This window comes from Crassostrea angulata, chromosome 2 (genome assembly GCF_025612915.1).
Source record: "Crassostrea angulata isolate pt1a10 chromosome 2, ASM2561291v2, whole genome shotgun sequence".
Classification (NCBI taxonomy): domain Eukaryota; kingdom Metazoa; phylum Mollusca; class Bivalvia; order Ostreida; family Ostreidae; genus Magallana; species Magallana angulata.
Genome location: NC_069112.1, coordinates 34,508,193 through 34,516,355, shown reverse-complemented (window position 1 = coordinate 34,516,355; position 8,163 = coordinate 34,508,193).

The following is an 8,163-nucleotide window of genomic DNA, read 5'->3' as shown; positions in this document are numbered from 1 at the left end:
TATCTTGGGTACGTATACACATGGTACAATAGCCTGGTGAACAAATAGGATGATGGGTTCACACATTTCTGATTTGTAGATCGATATATTTGAAATTAGCTACTCAATTCTATCAGATAAAACAGAAAATAGATTAGACTGTGTAAAACCAGTCATTTATGATCATAAGCGGATATACATGTATGTGTATAGTCCGCCAATCAGAATTTTAAATCATGCATGAGACTCAATATATCAAAAAATAACTAATGTTTAAATTAAATACCTTATTTGTTATTTATTTAATTATTTTAAAATGACAAAATTTACAATTCAGCAATTTACATTTTTTTTTTAAATTAATCAAGAAATTATTCTGGAAGTACTTAGATTGACCACTAATTGAGTCTCAATTCCTTATCTATATGGTACAACTGTTTTTCGAGCGCTATGCTCAGCACTTATGCTCGATATAGCTTAAATTGTTATACTGACACTAAATCATTTTGAAAATTTTGACAAAGGATGTTGATAAGTGTAAAATGAAATTCCATTATCGTATTTTTTAAGAATACGAGACATCATGTGGCAATCTTGGACTTTCCTGATCCGTTGATGATTCTAGGCTTGTTTTTATGTGCATGCTATTTTGATCGTAAATGGACAATATCAATATTAAGGTCAGTCTCGGGTTTAAAATTTTGCGCCCTCTGCGCAGGGTATTTCGCATCACTGTCGTACAACGCAAATGCAAGGTAAAATGTTTAAATATGCAGGTTATCATGTAACATTTTTATTTAACAAACTCTTCAATATCGACGCTATCCACGTCGAAGTCAACGCCTTCAATGAAGTCAGTTGAGAGTTTGACAATTGAGAAAAATAAATGTCGTGCATTTTTTTTTGCTATCAAAAAATTAATAGTATGTTTAAAAATTAAAAAGATATGCGCGATCCTTTCATTGTCTCTGTAAGTAGAAAATAGATATTTCTGTATTCATTACAAATAAAACTAAATTTGTCTCGTAAACATCATTTTATTATAACAATTCTATATGTAAAATGACTGGCATGACACGTTCATAAAACCAATCATTGAAGGCGGATACATATATCATCAAAAATTATCCGCTCAATTTTTTTTATTATACAAAACGTCAACTTATACCTTATGCTTCCATCGCTTAAAATTAAAAGAAAATCGTATGTTTGTAATATTTTTTACATATGATATTGAAAATCAAAACCCCCTTTTTCCTATATACTCCTATATAAAATATCAGGGACGATTCATACATAAAACCAAAACTTGAGTGCGGTTAACAGATAAACTATCCGGTCATTTACTTTATATTTTGCACACTGATTACTCAGAAGTTGACCTTTCACTCTGAAAAAATAAAGGAAATCGTATGATTGAAACGTTGTCCCCCGAGACCCATTAATAAGTAATCGGACGAATTGGTTGTAATTCCATGTCTCATACGATGAATAGACCCCGCGTTACCTTTTTACAAAATAATGTAAGTTATCAATATTATTTATATGTAATGGGAAAATCACCTGAAACTATAATAATATGAACAAAGAAATACTATACATGTTTCTTTTAACAATAGTGCTTTGATTGTTTGTCATTTTGCTACATAGACTGAATAAATAGCAAACTATGTAGAAGCTTTTAATAGGAACTAACTCCAGAAAAGATTTAACGTAATGGTTTGATGTGTCCGGTACAATAAATGATTTAAATATAAACTGAAAAATTGATGTTCAATTTTTATTTTAATCTATGTAATAAAAAAGCTAAGAAAATGAACGCTCCCCCTCCCCCACTTTCAAAAACCATGCTACGTGTCCAATGTCAGCTTAACATCGTATTGTAAACTGTTAATGGGTATAAACACAAAATTCAAATTATCATAGTTTTATCAAATTGTCTAGGTGGTATCACAAAATTCACATTATGACATATTTATTATAAATCTTGTATGTACACTCACCTAGTATTACGATGAACAACATAATCAGTAACCATGTATTAGAAAGTTCTTATTGAAATATATTTCTTTTTTTAAACTAATGAGGTATTAGGAAAATAAATGCCCGATTTTACCATCAGTGTGGACCCTTGTAAGAATAGCATCATCACAGTAACAATGTATGATCCTATACGGGAATGTAGTAAAATAAAATATTCCTTATTATTTGAAGGATAATGTTAATGTGTCAATAGAATAAGAAAAAAAATATGCATAAAACGAGCTTTAAAATCGCCTCACGCGAGACTTTCGTTAGTTGCTTATATGTCCCTGGTTGTAACTAAACGCACATAAAGTACATGTGTCGTATTATAGAAAGTAAATTGAAAAGAAAAAGTAAAGGTATTAAATTAAAAAAAAGCGTCTATTATTCATACTGCTGGGACAGCGACTGTGGAACTTTTTTTTTCAATCATTAAGAGAGCTAGAACCGAACAGGTTACTGTGTAAGGCCTAAAATCAAGAATTGTAACGGAAATAGATATGTTATTTGTAAAGACAGAATTCAATACATGTACCAGCTCTACAGGTCAATTCAATTGATCCTTGATCCTTTGAAGTTAAGTTTAAAAAAAAAGAAAATTATTTATCTCTTATGTCTTAACTAATCAATGGCATGCAAATTTCAAGTCACACAATAAGTATAGTGTCCTTACATGTCTTAATTTAGCGTTGATTGATTATTGTGTAAGATTAACTTTTTTCAACAGTCTATTGTACAAAATAAAACATGTATTAGAAAAGATTTCTCAAATGTGAAAATCATGACTGAGCCTGTTTGTAAGAAAATTAAGTGCCATCTATCGTCGTAATAGAGCTATGTCCCTTGAAATACTCGTATGTTAATCACCAAACATATAAAAACCTTTAATGATTGTAATTAATTTTTGTATAAAAACACAACTAAAATCGTCAATTACTAGTTTTCTTGCAATTGCCTCCTTTCACAGCCAATCAGATGCCATTGACCGATTTTGATAGTTTCGACTATCAATTTTAAATTTGCCATGAATTTATGAAGAGCAGAGTTGATCGTAAACCATTCGCTAGCAACAATGCTGTAGCGGAGCTTAGTTGATCGTAAGCAAAACGTCAACATTTCTCTTCTCGTATTTACGAAACTATGATCAAATAATTAAAAATGCACTCCATCAAGTTCTTTTTTTTAAAATCAATCTTCTTGCTACTTGTCTACATTGTCCTTTTTAACGTTTCCAGGAAGACGCAGTGATGTTCGGTAGGTATTACAGCATATACCAAGCGTACATGAGAGGCACATATAAACATTTTTGTAAATTGACACTCCGTGCTAAATTCTACTACATCATTTATCTTAATGTGCAAACGAGTTATTTGTTATGCTATCAACCTTTACCTAAAGAACTTAAAATGTAGAATTGAAAAGTAAAGATACTTGAATTGATAGAATTACATCAATTGTGATTATCAGTTGAAATAGTGTGTCTGAATAAACTACGAATATTGGAGCCCACTTAGCTATGAACTTAGTTGTTTAAGTAGTTTGCCAGCAAAAGTATAACTAAAACAAATGTTGATCAAAAATATATCACTCCATGTCCAACATTGTTTAAACAATCCTATTTTATTTTTAATAACAAAATTCAATCTAGTTCAAGAAAAAACCCATTTGGTTCTCTTACATCTTCACTAATTAATGACACGCAAGTTTCGAGGTCATTAATAAGTAGAGTGTCCTTGCCATGTGTTTATTCAACGTGGATTGATTTTGGTGCAAGATAAACCTTTTATAACCTTCTTTGCTTAAAAAAAAATATATTGAAAAAAAACCCTTCTAAAATGTAGAAGTAATGTCTGAGCTTTTTTTTTCTTTCACAATACAAAAACATATTAAAAGACAAATTTAAAGTTTGATTGGATACTAAATACACAGATGGTCTATAGCCACGAAAAAGAACTAGATTTGGTTGCATGTTGCTAATTTCAGGATAGAAAAAAATGTCTGAATTTTATCGGACATGAAATATTCAGTGTGCTTGCGTTGTTGTCTTTATTCAGGGCATATTGATTGTTTTAACATCACGTTGGGTATCTTTGCTTAGCCGTCTTTGTGTTATTAATAAGCGCGCACAAATATACAGACTTCCTCAGATGGATAAATATTGGCTGAGGTTGCTCATATTACATAATTTGAAGAATGTTTAAAACACACATATTGAACACATAAATAATGAACAGATAATACATGGGAAGATGGTCTTCACCAACAAAAAGAAAGTACATTTTAGAAAAATAAAGAGAAAGTAATAATATTTGAACACAAGTTTCTAATTTTAAAATACAAAAAGCTCTAAATTATGTTTGATCTAAATTTAAATGCATTCAGCATTAGTTATATAGCATGCATCTGATTCTGTTAGAACATAAGCTTCAACAGTCCTTAGCATCTGCAGTTGGCAAAAGAGTACGGTAAGCATTTATTTTTCGATTTCTTAAGTGTTTTTAGATGCTTTGATAATGATAAGATTGTTATATTTTCCCGCTTATTATTTAGAAATTATATCAAATATATGATTAGGCAAAGTCCCCATGTTAAATTTGAACGTAGTTTTCTTCTTAGCGATGATGCGTCAAGCTAGTTTGTAAAATTTATCAGATTTGCAGAGAAAACACAAAAAACTACAAAGTCAAACGTTCGTTTGTCTTGTACATCTTTGGTGGTTCCACACTGATCAAGAACAAAGCTGTTGACATGTTGAATCTGCGAAAGTTGGTGGTTTCTACCATATAACAATACAAATGTGCAGTACACAGGTTGTTGGTGTACTGTGTACTACTAGAGGAGTTAACGTCTTTACTGACAATGCTTTGAAAAAAATGACTATAGATAGTGCTTTCAAAATAACTTCATATAATATATTTTCTACCTGATATTGTTATCATACTTCAATGAAGTACTGTTTTTTTTCTTTTCTACACAGGTTGCACATCTTTTTCTTATTTCCTTACATACCCAATCAAGTAAAGCTGACTTAAATTTGTCATCTTAATTAAGAGACTGTTTACACCTAGAAAGGGTTCCTGTCGTTTGCCTTACACACATAATTTTGAACCTCACTGTTAATAAAACGGGTTCTGTAGTTTCCTGATAGTAATCTGAAAAAAAATATTGATATTATACAATGAAAATTGGCAAGCACTTAAATACCATCAAAAAAATCCACATTACTTTAAGTCTCTTACAGGAAGATATGGATCATGACATAAATATCTCATAAGATTGGTCTGCTAATGCTAGGACATAATAACAGGCATATATTTATTAACAGTCTATAAATGTGCAGATCTAGAAGCGGGGTCAGGGGGTCCCCATCACACCCCCTCACCCCCGCAAAAGCAAATTTCTTTAAAGTTACATAAAAATTACCCCCCAAAAATAATACTTTTTTGGTTTTCTGGATCCGTGCATACTGTAGCTTTACGTAAAACTTTTTTCAAGTTTTTTTTTAATAATTTTTAAAATAATGATTTTGTAATAAAGATCTTACCTTCACAGAAAAATCCTTCTCTTCACTGATTTTAGTAGTGTAAACTGTCAACTGTTGTAGGCTTTCTTGGTGGTGGATCATCGTCGATTGGTGATGGTTAAGCATCCCCTTCTCTGCTTTCTTGAGCAGAACATCGTGAAGCACTGACAAACGGCAATATTTGCCTTGCCTTAATTTTCTAGGTAAAGGGTCTCTGAAACTGCTCTATACTTTCGCTTTGAAAATTTTCTAACTGGTGTTTGCAAGGATGGTTTAGCACTTAAAAAAATTCGTCTCACACTTGTTACCTTGTCTGATCTTCAAATATTTCACAGCACTTCTGTTTTAAAACGTCTATCTTATTTTGAATTTCTTCATCTAATCGAACAAATCAGTTAAGTTTGTTTACAAAATATTTACATGCGTATCCCTTTCGTGCAGCACTTAATTCAGTTAATAATGCACTGATAAACTTACTGGCCTCTGTTGCTAAAGAGTTATAGTACTTTAAATCAGTTATTCGTTTCAAACATAATCCACACTTTTTCCACTGGACGTCGCCATCAAAAAATTCCTACATCGATAACAACCGTTTTCATTGGATATCGGTGCGTACGTCACGTAATAAATATTCATGATTTTATTCATGTAAAACGTGGGAATTTCCAAGCACGCAGCCACGGGTTTATAGAAATAGAATAGACAAAAAACTCGCAGCTTGAGACGATGATCTGCACATTGTTTAAATACATTTTTGTGAAACCGTGTGAAAAAAGTTCTACATATCCTGATATTCCTTTGCAGTGCATTTCAACATGGTGGAGCAGGAAGCGTTTTTCTACGGACAATTCTTACTTGCAATTCGCTAACATATTTTTTATTTAACAATTGAAATACTTTTAAAGCAATAAAGTTAACAACACATGCTTACGTAAGTAAAAAATGTACCTATCTGAACTTTGATGACATATGACGTCATTTCCTTCCCCTATCCGACAATTTATCAGAACTTTCGAGGGCAAAAAAAATATGTATGACGTCACAGTGATCTCGCGCTATAATTTTCTGCAATCTTAAATATGTACTGGGTGTTACCTGTAGTAAGTGCTCAGTAACATTGTTAACGCCGAAACTTTGGCTGAGTTTATCCTTTCAACGATAAATTAAGTTGCTGCATTGATCAAAAATCGGGTCACACCACACTTCAGCGGTTTTGTTCCTCTGGAGATATCCCAGCTATATGAATGTATATCCTTTTTTAAGCAAAACCGAAGATTGCTTCATAATGCTTGTAATCCAACAGCAATCATTAGTTACATCTAACCGTAATCTCAGCGAGATTCGTCGAGACTGAAAAATTTTTGACGGACGTCTCTTCCGAATCTCAGACCAGTGCCACACAAAGTGATTCGGGAAAATTTGCCCCAAGTTCGGCCGGTTGTTATGATAGAAATATGCTGAATTAAATCAACTGCCCGCTTCAACATTTTACCTTTAACATCTTTTTAACTCCCTATCAATATATAATGTAAGCTTCCTACCGTTAAAAGATTTATATCCAACAAAATATGAACTCGTTTCTTTTTCAATTCATGTCCACACTCATTCACAACTCCAATGCTGAAGAGTTCCAGTCAAGGTCATAAATAGACTGTTTTAAAATATGTCGTATTCGTAGTTTCACATAGAAAACTATAATAGGGCAAACAGAAACTTTATAAATGCATTTAGATGTCAAGTTATTTGCCAAAAAAAAATAAAATATGGAATTTATAATAAATAAAAAGGAAATATCCGGTATTTATAACTAAACCTTTTAATTTTATAATGTGATATTCATGAAATGATAAGGTTGAAATCTTTGAGTACGACATATTCTGAAACATGCTATTTGTGACCTTGACTGGAACTCTTCAGAATTGGAGATGTGAATGAGTGTGGAAATGAATTGAAAAATAAACAAGTTCATATTTTGTGGGATATATAAATCTTTTAACGGTAAGAACCTAACATTTTATGTTGATAGGGAGTTAAAGGGATGTTCAAAGTAAAAAGTTGAAGCGAGCAGATGATTTAAATCAGCGTATTTCTATCATAACAACCCGCCGAAGTTTGGGCAAATTTTCCCGAATCACTTTGTGTGGCACTGGTCTGAGATTCGGAAGAGACGTCCGTCAAAAAATTTTCAGTCTCGACGAATCTCGCTGAGATTAATCTAACCGTAGTAGACAGGGTCGTAGGATACACTGGATTTGAAAAAAAAGATTGAACTTGCTTTTTGATATGAACGTCCCGTTGATGAACTTATTGATAGTCGAAAATTTAAACTTGTTTTTTTTCTATCAGATTATCTAATTGATATATGCATGCTTCCACTGAATAATTTTGTTTAATCAGGAAAGATATTACTTCTAACAAATAATTTCACGATCCTGCTTTGAGCAGGAACTGACAACCATCACTGTTTATATTCACGGATGACCCACTCGTTGCTTTGCAAGAAGTTTATTTAGATTTTCTTGTAAACATCATTTCATATATTGAAAAAAGCAATTATCTGTCGAAATAATGATCATCTTTTAGGCTTATTTCAATTCTTAAAATAAGAAGTAATGAAACGTATAAAAAAAAAGATT